Here is a 14,562-nt window from a genome sequence, read left to right on the forward strand (position 1 = left end):
AAAGCGTCGATCAAGGTTGGTCATTGGCAGACGTTTGAAAACCTCGACCTAACTGGCCAAAATGCGTGTTATTACTTAACATGATAATTAAGGTCATTACAAGAGTAAAATGAAGGAATTCACTGTCCGACAAGAGAGTCAAATAGGGGATTTTTCAGGTTAAGTCGTTCAGAACTGATAGTTTGCCCGTGAGTGGTGTCTTCGACAAGGCTTGGTGAACTAAGTGGTTCATTTACCAAGAAACGGCAGAGATGAGGATATAGGTCAACATGCGATACTTTACTTTGATAAAGAGGTTTGGACGAGGTTCTTCGAGATTTATAATCCCTAGCAATGTCTGTGGACTATAACAAGTAAAGAATATTCTGAAAAAAACGCAAAAGAAATGCAGCTTATCGGTCGCTAATTGAGAGACTAAAGAAAAAGTGTCTGATGCAATGAAAGAAAATGGTGAACAAGAAGATAAATAATATTTTTAAGACTTTCATATTGAAAAGTAGAGGCATCAAGGAAATAAGGACCTTTTGTTTTGTCCCATATATATATATATATATATATATATATATATATATATATATATATATATATATATATATATATATATATATATATATATACATATATATATTATATATATATATATATATATATATATATATATATATATATATATATATATATATATATATATATATATATATATATATATATATATATATATATATATATATATATATATATGGGACAAAAGGTCCTTATTTCCTTGATGCCTCTACTTTTCAATATGAAAGTCTTAAAAAAAATATTATTTATCTTCTTGTTCACCATTTTCTTTCATTGCATCAGGACACTTTTTCTTTAGTCTCTCAATTAGCGACCGATAAGCTGCATTTCTTTGCGTTTTTCAGAATATTCTTTACTTGTTATAGTCCACAGACATTGCTAGGGATTATAAATCTCGAAGAACCTCGTCCAGAACTTATATATATATATATATATATATATATATATATATATAATATATATATATATATATATATATATATATATATATATAGTGCATTTCTTTACATACTAAATTTTATTACATTAACGCATGAGTGTAAACAAAATTAAATTACACAAATGTTTCATTTACCTCTATGATGTTGGAGACTGAAGGACGTACCGTTTCTAGATCCTGGAGTAACGACAAGGTTTCAAAGTACCAAATTACGTATACCTATATGTATATGCTTAATGTAATGTATATTTTACAATACCTCAAGTAATCTCTAGAAACAAAAACAAAATAAATTTTAATGCATTGCTTAGGATGTTTAGTCCGTTATATTCGAAGGTAAAAAAAAAATAATAAACTGAAGATATTTCTTGACGAAAGAAGAATATATGGTAAAATGTTAACATGTAATATATGGTTTAAAGGAGAACCAAACCGGAGACAATGCAACAGTTCAATTATAACGGGAGGTAGTGAAACCTTCTACCCTTATTTCTTGTAGTTAGTGCTGATTACGAAATACTGTAACGTAATGGCTGGTTATCAAAAGATTTATTACCTTTTCTCTTTTATAAGTTTTTTACTCTAATATGATTACACTACAAACATATTGTATATTTGTGGAAGTCACAATTATTTTGTTTCTAAAAGCAAGTTTATTTTTTATCAAAGATACAAATATGTACATGAGTTTTATTTGCTTTTAATATTGTGTAGGCCTTACGGACAGTTGTCCAAATAGATTAACATGTCTTTGGTATGACTGTCATAATCTTTGGGCGATATGGCCAATTTTACATCTTTGCAAAAACAGTCAGTCGCTATGTAGCTTAACGTGACACTTGGCCTTTCATAGGGCGTTGTGGATTTCCTTATGCACGTGTCCTTTTGCACGACCGGTTTAATCTTTCTAGAAAATTTAATGTTACTCGTCTATTAGTACATAATCATAACAATCCCTGGGAGCTATACCTGCATTTCCTTTACAGGCAATAAATGTGAGTTTTTCTCTCTTCAACAACCAACCATTGACTCTATTCTTTGTCGTGGTGTGGTGTGTGTGTTTTTTTTTTTTTTTTACATTGGCTGCAACGGCATAGTCTGAGCATATATGGTTCAATATCAGATATTCCCTCCGCCTCCACGTCTGAACAGTGTGGCTGCCAACTTGATACGACTATTTTGTTCACACACCTAGCAGTAACGTAATCTTTTTTTAGTCTCCTCCACGCAGTTCTTATCGTACGACGAGATCGAGTGTGAGTGGCCCGCCTAGAAAAAAAAAAGAAAAGTCATACCAGTACCTCCCTTCATTCACGGTATGTAACGTACTAGAAGGTCCGCCCCCAAAAAAGCCTTTGTGAATAAAGGGGTGTGTGTACAATCTTCACGTCCATCTCTCTGACGTATTGTTTCACAAAGACGCACACACACGGCTTTTCGATAAATTAACATTTACATGAGATGGTGGGGTGCTGGTGTTCCATTGAGACTATCGATTGTGTAATATATTGTTCCACTGATTAACTTATTTATCCTTTAACACGGAATTTGAGCTCACAATTAGAAACAGTGAAAACCATTATTATCCTGCAGTAAAATAACGTTGAGAGATTCACTAGTACCATCGTTTTTCCATGGCCACAGATTATTTTTCAAGACCATCGTCTGTGCTTCATATTTCCCGCATGTTTGTAATAATACACCATTAAAAATCAAGGTTTCCCTACAGGGTCGATTTGAAAACATTTTCAAAGTTCTTTAGTTCAAATAATGATGATATGTCATGCTAGAAACTTGAAATTTCCAATACTAAAAATGAGTTATATTGGAGATGTGTCTTTTTAGATAATACGGAGATCGTTGAAGGTAAATTTGTGAACAAAGTGTGAGATAAAAGATTTTCACTCTGAATTTCTAGGATCCCCTGCTCTTACATCCCGATCTATAGGTAAGCTTAGATATTTACTTTTGAAAATAATTTGTTTAGTACCTGTCAGTTACGGATTTTGTATTAGTTTTTTTTTTTTTTTTTTTTTTTTTTTTTTTGTCAAGAAAGGATTTTAATTACTGAAAAACCCTCAAAAACGTTTTGCATCCAACAGTAAGAGTTTCTGTTGACATGCACATGCTATGCGCATGAAAAATGAATCGTGACTTACGCTCTCAACCACCGTAGCCTGTACGTTTTTTGTGCATAGTCAGTCCCGTACTGAACCCCCCTTACTTTGTATATTACCCCTACGCCCCCGCAGAAGCAGTCTTCCATCATATAGGATATTGAGCTAATTAGGCCATCACTGAAACAGTGGTCACGTATATCAACCTGTCAAAGCGGTTTACACCTCTATCTTATAATGGCCTCAGTTACCTATATTAGGTATCAATGCATATTTTTGCCAATTAGGTCGGGGTTTTCAAATCGTCTTCTGCCAAAATACCAGTCTTGCCCGACGCTTTTGTAATATTTCATTGGCGAGAAAAAGTTGGACAAGGCTGCTGAAGTGCCTTATAGATGTGGCCAGACAATGAATTGTTAGTTACCTTTAGAGGTTATTCAGTCTTACCATATTGTTCAATAACAATCCAGAATATTAAGAAATGATCTTTGCGTGAAAACTAGTCACAAAAACAGGGAATGGCAACATTATCAGTGCCAAGAATTTCAGTGTTCGGTTTAATCCTGTGATAAAACTTTTGATCAAAGCTTCATGGATCGATTATTCTGTTTCAGAAACATAACAGTAACCGCATTAATTACTGGATGTATTTATGGAATATTTTCGTTATGCTATCAGGACATTTCTCTCTCTTGGTAAAGGAAAATTCATTTTTCCCCCTTAGTCATTTATCAGTGTGCAGCACCCGGTAAACTTTGAGGTCAGCAAAAAAAAACAAAAAAAAAAAAAAAAAAAAAAAAAAAGCTCATCAGCGGAAAGAGGAAGATATGTAAATGCACAGGGTGTAAGAAAAAAAATATTCTAAAAAAATTCCCCTACCTTCCATGAGAAGTTGAAAATTGACAATCCATTGTGGAGCCTCTTTTACAATATATTCGTAAATTTTATGAAGTTATACATGATTTTTCTAATAAATTAATTTATTATATTTGGTTAGAATTATAATTATAGATCACACAATATCAAAACAGAAAAAGAATAAAATTAGTAGTAACAAATTCAGAGAATATTTGTTGTAAAATATTTACGTGAATTTACTGAGTACGAAGATGAAGTAGCGTTTTTTGGCTTTATATATGTTTTTCTAGTATTTCCCTGCACCTTTCGTTTGCAAAATTACATTTATAACTGACATACTGTCTTAAAAGGAAAGAGCTAAAACCAACAGGAACCCATTTGGTATAATTTATGAGCAAATTTACAAAAAGATTTCGTGTGAAACAGAGAAGGCCGTACGTCTTCCCTTGAGGTCAAGACCAAAACTAAGCCCTGAGCCTTGTTGTTGGAGATTAAGCTGGCGTTATGCCAGCACGGCTCTTGCTCATAGAGCAACCTGTAGCTCCCTGTGCCGCCCAATATCTCATCTCATCTAGTTTAAAAGTTACCAATAGTGAATTTATGGGCTACAGAAGTAGTGACACCTCTTTCCAGCCCGATTCCTTCATCCAGGACCCACAACCTGTTATTTCTACACCTGAGAGCTTACCCTTCCACTAAGGGTTAAGAAACGTAATGTAACACGCAAAAAGATTGGTAAGTGTTGATTTGAAAAGCAAATTAAAACTAATTTCAAACTATATATCGTAATAGTTTTGTGAGAGAGTATATATATATATATATATATATATATTATATAAAATATATATATATATATATATAACATATATATATATATATAATATATATATATATAAGTCATATCACAATTCTGTGATTCATATACATACATCGAGCTACAATGTCCTTTGATATCTAATTCGCTCTACCTCGGAATTAATATTATTTTTCATATATGCTTAACCGAAGGGGAATTTTTTCTCGATAAATAGACTTGCCTGTCGAGGGCGCGATCCCACGGATTATTTCACCACTTAGTATCGACTGGCAAGGAAGGTCATGGAAACTTGGCCCCTCCCTAAATCCTTAAATCTCTCTCTCTCTCTCGTTCACCTGTGACTGCTATGGAATGTCTGTTTCAGAGACACCAGCCATTAGAGATTAACCCCTTGGGCTTGGCAAGGTAGTCACATTGGGAATTAAGGAAGAGAAAGTGCCGGCTGAACACAACCCGTGACCTTTCTGATTCACCATAAGGAGCGAGGAAACAAAGAATCATATGGGAACACACAATGCCCCTAGGATCCGGGGAAGACACAAGACTGGACTGTGGAACTGAATGATGCTAGAACGTTTTGTTAAGAAAAACCTCAATGGAATGTGAAATGCGCAAGAGAAATGGCTGTTGCTTCTATAACTCCCTCTCCCCTTTACATTGCTATTTCCCTTTTTCTTCTCTGTGTGATCAAACCAAAGGTGTGACGAGCGTTATGGTCCTTTTCAGACAGCAAAAAACTGATGGTGAATTAAAGCTAAGGATATTCGTGCGCAACCTACACTGGCTTAACGAGGATTTTGTCTTGAATTTTGACACAATATAGATGAAAACACTGCATCATCTTTGTTAAATTAAATGCCCAGAGGTTACAGCCCCAGAGGAATGACTATGGAATCACTATCAGAAGCAGGAGTTATTTCTCTCTAAAGGCAGGAATAACAAGGTAGACAGATAGATTGAAACGGTAGAGGAGCAGTACTCTGAAAGCTAAGAACTAGTAGGGTATGGGGAAGGGGGGAGTCACTTTGTGACCCCCCCTCCAATGATTAAATAAGACTAAGATTTTTATATGCTAAATCCTTTTAACAGGTTCGACATGTTTACATTGGAGAAAGGAGGACGCTCCTTTGATTTTCCGTGAGTAATGAGCAGTTTTCAATACCTAGCTACAGAATCCGGTATGCGCCAATACCAACACTTACGAACAATAACATATTAACAAATGGCGTTTTATGTTCCTGCAAAACAGAATAGAAAATAACCAATTTCTAGCTATTGCTGTATGGATTCTACTTCCCAGGTTTAACCCAGTTATAAGTGGGGTCGCCGTTATGAATTAGTCGGTCTCAATATCGATTTCTGCCTGTGCATCGTTCTCCTCAATACCTTGCCAAACAAATCTTCCCTTACATAATCATCCCATCTCTTTCTTGGTCTTCCCTTCCTCCTTCTACACCGCACTTCCATTTCCGTCGAATGTCTTCCAACATAATGTTCCTCTCTTCGTGACAGGTGTCCATATCATCAAATCCTTCCCTTCTGTATTTTCTTTGATATTTCAACTACCTTTGTCGATCTTCTTATATACTTATATCTAATCCTATCTTCCCTTGTCGGTATCCATCTCAACATTCTCATTTCTGCTACATCCACTCTTCTCCTCTGTTTTCCTCATACTTGCTGCTTCTGTTTAATATAGCATAGCTGGTCTGACCACCGCCCTATGAAACTTTCCCTTCAATTTCAGAGGGACCTTGTCACAGAGGAACCCATGATACAAGAACTCCAGTTATTCCATCCTGCCTGACTTCGATGTCTCACCTCTTGGTCCACGCTTCCACTATCCTCTAATAGGACCCTAAGTACTTGAACTTCTGTACTATCTTTATTTTTATTTATTTCTTCCCCATCCAATCTTATGCTATTTCCACCATCCTCAGTAATACTGGAACATATATTGTTTTTTATCTGCTTATTCATCATTCCTCTCGTCCTCAAGTGCTGTTTCTCCACCTCTCCCAAACAACCTCCCCTTCATCTCCTCCCTCGGTCCTCTGGAACACAACACAATGTCATCCGCATATAATATGCACTATGGCACTGCTTCTCTAATATCCTTGGTCATTACATCCATCACGATGTTAAAGATGAATGGGGTAAGTGCCGACCCCAGGTGTAATCCAACTCCTATCTCAAATCCATCTGTCTAACCAACACTGCTTCTCACTCTAGTATACACATTCCTGTACATCTCCTGAATAATTCTGACATATTTTTCCGGCACCATCTTCTCCCTCAGACATCTCCATATTTCTTGCCTTGGCACTCTTCCATAGGAATTTTCAAGGTCTATGAATACCAGATGTAGGTCTCGTTGTTTCCCCATTACCATTCCCATGATTACTTGTCCATCCTCTCTTACATTTCTTTCATTTTCTTCATTTAGCAGTTGCTCTAAATACTCTTTCCATCTTTTCAGGATGTCTTCTTCCTTTCTTATGACCGTACCATTCCTCTCTTTCATTTGCTTAATATGGGTGATGTTCTTCGTTCTTTTATTTCTTACTTTTGGCAGTTTGAGCATCTTACTCAACCCTTCCTTGGTTTCCAGTCCATTATAATGAGTCTTGAATGCTGTAGTGAAATACTAACGAAATTATTAGCATATATATACATATATTTATATGTTTGCAATCAATCTCATACACATTGACCGAGAGAAGACGAGGGAAAAGTAAAAGCAAAATGGCTACTAAAAATTATCGATCAATTGTGTGTGTGTGTGTGTTTGAATAAAACCCCCAGCAAAGCCTTCCTATATTGCTCAGTCGGGAAATTCTAAGCTACATTTTACTTTATAAAACTCTATTGCCGTTTTCACTTTTCAACCTCCACTTCCTTTTTCTTCCTCTCTCAACATTTGTCCTTTCCCTTCCCCAGTTCCCTTTTCTTTTCCTCTTCGCCTTTTTATCTTTTTCATTTTGCTGCCTCTTTCTCCTGTTTCAGTTGTTCTGTTCAAACCTCTTTCCTTCCACATCACCCAGCCTTCCATCTTCTTTTTTCTTTCGCAGTCTGGTCTTTCTTCTTTTCTTTCCCCCTTCTCTTCCCCCATCCAATACTCGGCCTCCCTCTTTGGCAATGGAGGAAGCAAGTGAAGCCTTTGATCCTCACCAACTGATTTCACGAAAACAGACAAAATTTACTTCAAAATTGATCGATAATTTTTAGTAGCCCATTTTGCTTTTACTTTTCCCTCGTCTTCTCTCGGTCAATGTGTATGAGATGGATTGCAAACATTATTCCTGAAAAATATTGCAATAACAAGTCTTCATAATAGTTCAACATGAAATGAGTGAGACCAACAGCAGCAAAATATTCCCGATTACTATTCATATTTGTACGACAGAATATTCAGTTGGAAGCCATTTCGACCTTCTATTTCCAAAAATCGCATAATTCAATTCGAGAATAACTGGCGCTGCAATCAACGCGTAGGGGAAAGTGATGGAAATGCTTTAATGTTGCCTCAAGAATATTCAATCATGTTATTTGCAAGTAAAAAAAATAAGATACGTATAAATCTTGGGACAGAAAAAAATGTTTATGTTTTTCTTTCTCTTTCCGATTGTGTTTGATGGGGTTTTTGTTTCTTCGTGTAACTTGTTTCCTTCCGCTTAAACTATACTTCTCGTTTTTTTTTTTTTTTTTTTTTTTTTTTTTTTTTTTTTTACTTTGTTCCTTGTCGAACATTCTGATCTATTACAGCTTCTTTAAATTTAAGGAGATGGACTTATTAAAATTCTATATATATATATATATATATATATATATATATATATAATATATACATATATATATATATATATATTATATATATATATATATATATATAATTTTATTTTCGGATTTTGATTCGTGTCAAGAAAAACTGTCTCAAAAAACTGTCTCAAAAAATACAGAAAACGATAAAAGTTTTAAAAGCATCAGTTTTCAAAGCCAACCTAATTGTGTCTGACGGGCCCCAGGCATTCGTGTCATTCGTTTTCTTACGTTTAACAGGTACTTTTTTTTTTGCCTGGCATTCTGATCTATTTACAGCGTCTTAAACAGTGATGGGCTTCTTGAAATTCTACATATTTTTTTTTTTATTTTTTTTACTAAGTCGTGCCAAGATTTCGTTTTCATTGAAATGACACCATGGCAGCACATGGAACGTATCATGAAAAGTGTCAGATTCTAATGCCGATCTTCGCCATTGTCAAATAGATATCGCAGAAGTTATAGATCACATATGAAGCTAAAATCGGTAGATTAAGATAAAGAGCTTAATAGTTGATAATTATAGGAAAGTATAGTATAACCTCGGAAATATAGGAAATTTAGGATATAACATCATGCCAAGGTTTCCTCCTCCCTCCCTTGAAATGTGTATTGAACATATAAGGTAAAAAAACTATAAATTCTATGCTAAAACTACCATCCAAAATATCAAAGCAAAAGCAAGCGTAGATACCGTCAGAAGAAACAATTACAAAACAAAAAAGGTCAAAATTAATTTCATGCGCTTTAATGATTGACTTACGTTTCGAAACATTTCGGTTACCTGAGCAGTGAAAAGTAATTGACATATTTATCGCTTTCATCTTTACAAGTGGTGGCCATACTCACACGTATGTTTTTATTTTTAAAGCTCCCTTAACCAAATCGAATAATAAATCAAGCAGTCATTTCCGCAAATATTCTGCTTATCATAATTTCCGGCATCTTTGTTTTAAATGTTAATTCATTAAAATGTTCATCATATGTTTCAGGACATGACGCTAATATATTACATGATGAAGAGAAGTATTGTTCATAAAAGCAGAAACTTACGATAAATCAAGGTAATTATCTCCAATAGAAACGAATACCTTAGAACTGTAATCAAAAGAAAAAAGTTATGGACGTATTTAACAAAGGCTACCTAACCTGAAAAATTCAAAGAACCACAATTTTTAACTCAATGAGAATGACTGGGAACAATAAATTCATGAGTAAATCATTCAACAGAAGAGGTCTAAAAAGATGTTGCAATATTTAGAAAATATTCGAAGAAAGGGAATTAAAAAATATCATAACTTTTGTGGGTAAACCGAATGGTTCCTGCAATGAATAATTGAAATTTAAATGAAGAAAACCAAAAGTAAAACAGAATTCAGTTAGTATGGTGACAGTTTCTGTTCATTTTCAAATGAATTGGCAGAAAAGGTTCAGAGTACAAAAGAATTATGAGTTATTGCAACCTGATTACATATTATCAGCTTGTGATTAACGCTGCCGGTGCTCGACCAGGTACTATTGAAGGTTATGGGAGGCTCTGGAGGACGCCCCACCCCAAATTAGGATAGTGAGATGAGGGTGTGTCCTTGTAACTATCATATCATATCCACTTTGCCCATGTCGCTCAAAATAGCTTTGTAAAGTTTTGAATTAGAGTCCAGAGCAAGTTGACATTCTACTGCTTGGAACCTTGTTAAACTCGGTAACATTCTTTGATAAAGATCTTGATTCGAATAATTAGACCCCTTCCAGATTTATAGACTTCCACATACTGACATGCAGACATCTTCGCTAAAAAGAAGTCGAGTCATTAGAAACAAAATTTCGATTGTGTTGTCAGTTATGGCAATAGAGGTAGTATTTTTCAATATTCTTAATGATCGTAATGAAACATACGTCGAGGAAAATCAACCTGTTCATGTGATGAAAATCAAGAATTTTCTTTGACGTGCGAAAGTTATATTTTTTCCTGCTTAGAATGAGAATTATCTTGCGTGAATCACTGGTAACATTGTTGCTGGTCCTTAAGGATTGTTTATATTTGGCTTATGAATATGTACTATTAATAGACTCTGTGGTTGACACTGCTTTCACAATAAAACGAAATAAATGAATAGAAAAGGAAAAGACTTACGCTTTTTATTTACATTCTCAGAAATGGACAAAAGAAAAGCGAAACAAAACGGAACAATTCTTTTAGGAGTCAGGGATCCCGAAGGAGTCAGAGTCAGAAAGGAAACTGACGACAAAAACTTTTCTCTGGTTTTCCAGTGGAGGGAGCGTCGTCCGCTGGATAAATTACAAAGACACGATACCAGGACGCCCCAAGGATTTGTATCGCCACGAAAAAGATATATTTATTTTCCGGATGAAATAACTGCTATACTGTATTCCTAGGGTTTTGTGTTTCACGAACGCTTCTCTGAATACAGGTTCATGGTAGCAATATATACTATGTAATGGAGGATATAAGTAAAACTATATGAAATGAAATTAACCGTACGTCATCTACGTCACTGATGCGTAAACTAATTCCACTTTCATTACCATATAACATTGGTTATTCAAGATGTAAGGTAGAAGCCATTTAGTGTCAAACAATATAGGAAAAATATTACGAAAAATCGTTTTAATATCTGAGAGAAATTGTTCACTTTTCGAATGGTTGTAGAAAATCCTCAGGGAGCCATTGATATCAAAGTGAGTCTCTTTTAATTCACTGGCTGAGGCTTGAGAGGTCAGTCAACTAGCAAATGAAACTGCTGCCGAGAGACGTAATTCTTCGCCCTGGGGATCATTCATCATATTTCATGTATACTCTAGATTTATGAAATTATCTCCCAAATATTTATTCGCTCAATCAGTGCATAACAAGTCTTACACATACTCCACAACAAACACTATACACACACGCATGCACGCAAACAAACACGCACACACGTATAACGTGTATATATATATATATATATATATATATATATATATATATATATATATATATATATATATATATATATATATATATATATAACAGAGAGAGAGGGGAGAGAGAGAGAGAGAGAGAGAGAGGATGAGAGAGAGAGAGAGAGAGAGAGAGAGAGAGAGAGAGCCTATTCAAGTTTATTTGCAGCCAACGTTTCGAAGCATGGACACGTCACCAAGGCTTAGATACAATAGTTAAAGCAAAAAGCAATAATGCTAAAAAAGTATATAATGAAACAAAACATAAAAGCTAGAACCAACGAAAGGCCTTCAACATATGAAAACTGAGTCACCAAGAAGAGAACTCAGAGGGAGGAGAAACGTCTTTCAGCTGTAAGTGGAGGGGCAGAAAAAGAACGGCTGTTTAATCATGGCAACAGTTGCTAGATGGGTAAGGAGTCAAGAATATGGAAGGGTTTCATCAGCGACTTTATGATTTCAAGATATTCTTATGAAATGCAAGAATTACTGCCTTTAGTATGTTCCCTTATGATGAAAACTCCCTTCTTACTCAGAGCACAGTCTGTGCCATTGCTGACACGACACCACGATGAGAGTCGATTCGCACTTTTAGCTCACTTTTGTTGGAACCGATATAGTTCCCTAGATTACATCTGGGATGCTTATACTCAGGACGGGCTGTACTTTCAGCAAGGAGTTTTCCTACGCAAGGGAACATTGTTAATAGTGTAAATCTGTAATTTATTACGATGATTTTGTTTGAAATAAAGAAAAAGGTTTTAGAATCTATTGATGTAAAGGAAAAATAAATACATATTTTGAAATAATATGAATTTTCATCGCTTTTGCTTTACTATAACAACTATTGTGGGTTTTGGAATGATCTCACAGTTTTCATGATTCGTTAAACCTTTTAGGGAATCAGTTAACTGTCAGTATTTAGTAGTTTAGTGTTACAACATGAATTTCTTGGTGAATTCTTAAGAAATTATTAAATTAATCTAATTACAAGGAGACTCTATCTCTTTCTTAGTTTAACATCTAAACGGAACTATAAGTTTTGATTATTTTTTCTCTTGTTATTGAGACTTCATGATTTTCTTTTCTGTGAGAAACTCTATTGCATGCTTTTTTTTTTTTTTGTTATGGCAGGGTAGAGATTTTACTCAGATTTTATTTATAATCGAGTAGCTGAGTTCATGAATGAAGAAGTGCTGCTGAATTAATATTGTTGATATATTCATGTCCCAGACTTCATTAATATATAAAATATAATATTTCTTATGAGGTCAAAATGACACTCGTTTTAACAATTGGAGAGAAATAATTTGGAAATGTAACCTACCTACCATCTTTCCCTTTAAGTGTCTCCGTCTAAAGTTAGCTGAAATCAAATATCAAACTCAAGGCATATAGAAACTCCCGCTATCTATTTCCCAAAATTAGCTAACATGAAAATGGAATAAAATGAGTTAAGAATAACTTAAAAAAAAAAAAAAAAAAAAAAAAAACGTTTGTTACACTATCCTATCTTCCCAAAATCATATATAAGTAAGTATCCCCTCTTATCTCTTTCTGTCCAAGAAAGAAGTCTAGAGAAATCCCATTTTTCTGATAAGGTGACTTAGAATCCAACTGAAATAAAGATACCATGATTATCAGACAATTAAACATTAAATTTCGTCAATAAAATGTATGTCGCACCTCACTACCCTTCTTTAAAAGCTGAAGTTGATATCATTAGAAAAAGAGTTAACTTTTCCAAAGTTTTCCACTTTACCTTAGAGCAGACCTCCAACGCCTCTTCTGTGGCGAGTCCACACACGCTCAAAGAATATCAGGGAGTAAACCTTTAATTCTCATATAAGAGATTATAACTCATTTTCTGTGACTCACATATGTACGAATGTACGCCCAATAACAGACATACGGATGCACGCATGCTACTTAACATACAATGTAACTCGGTAACCTTTCCCTTGGTTAACTCATGTCTCTAGAATGCATCAACAACCGCGTTTTAAGCATCTTCGAGGAATCCAGCGCTAGCATCTGTCTCTAACTGGCAAGAGCTAAGGTTTTATTCAACTCCACTATTTAAATATATATATATATATATATATATATATATATATATATATATATATATATATATATATATATATATATATATATATATATCTTTTCCCTCTATCAATGCCTCTAAGATATTTACTAATATATATTTATTTGCTTGTATATTTAAATATTATGTAGATTGCTTATTTATTTGACATCATTCAGGAATTTTCAGATTATATGGGAATAGAGAGAGAGAGGAGAGGACGATGCGAAGGGAGCAGAGAAGGAGAGAGATGTTAAGAAGAGAGAGAGAGAGAGAGTAGGAAGGCCTGTTCAAGCCTTTCTGGAACCATGACCGTCTAAGATAGCCCAACTCCTATGCTTTACCGACATCTCAAGTAAGTAAATACTGGGACAATCACAATCATTTAAACTGAATATGTAAACGTTCTACTCTATTAGAGAGAGAGAGAGAGCGAGAGAGAGATAGAGAAGGCCCGTTCACCTTCTGACCATGACCGTCTAGTAGCAACTCCTATGCCTTTACCGACATCTCAACTAAGTAAATACTGGGACATCAATCATTTACTGAATATGTACATTCACTCTTAGAGAGAGAGAGAGAGAGAAAGAGAGAGAAGAGAGCAGAAAGTTTCCTTTCCCCAATTGCATTCCCAGTAACCTTTTTAGCATTTTGTTTGACTTTCGGTCTGAAGTTTAATTTTTTGTGAGAAAGCGTTTATTCGTTGAGATATTTGGTAGAATAAAACATTTTCTATCTCTAATGAATAGTATATACAGGAGGAAACATGATGCAAGATAATAATGAAGAAAAAAACAATCTGGGGGGGAATACTAACGTTATTGAGGGTTAATAATGCAATTGGTCACACAAAACAATTTTCAAGGGCAGTAACTACTCGAATGACTGGGGTCTTTTCCAT

The sequence above is a fragment of the Macrobrachium nipponense genome, chromosome 29 (genome assembly GCF_015104395.2).
Source record: "Macrobrachium nipponense isolate FS-2020 chromosome 29, ASM1510439v2, whole genome shotgun sequence".
In the NCBI taxonomy this organism is placed as follows: domain Eukaryota; kingdom Metazoa; phylum Arthropoda; class Malacostraca; order Decapoda; family Palaemonidae; genus Macrobrachium; species Macrobrachium nipponense.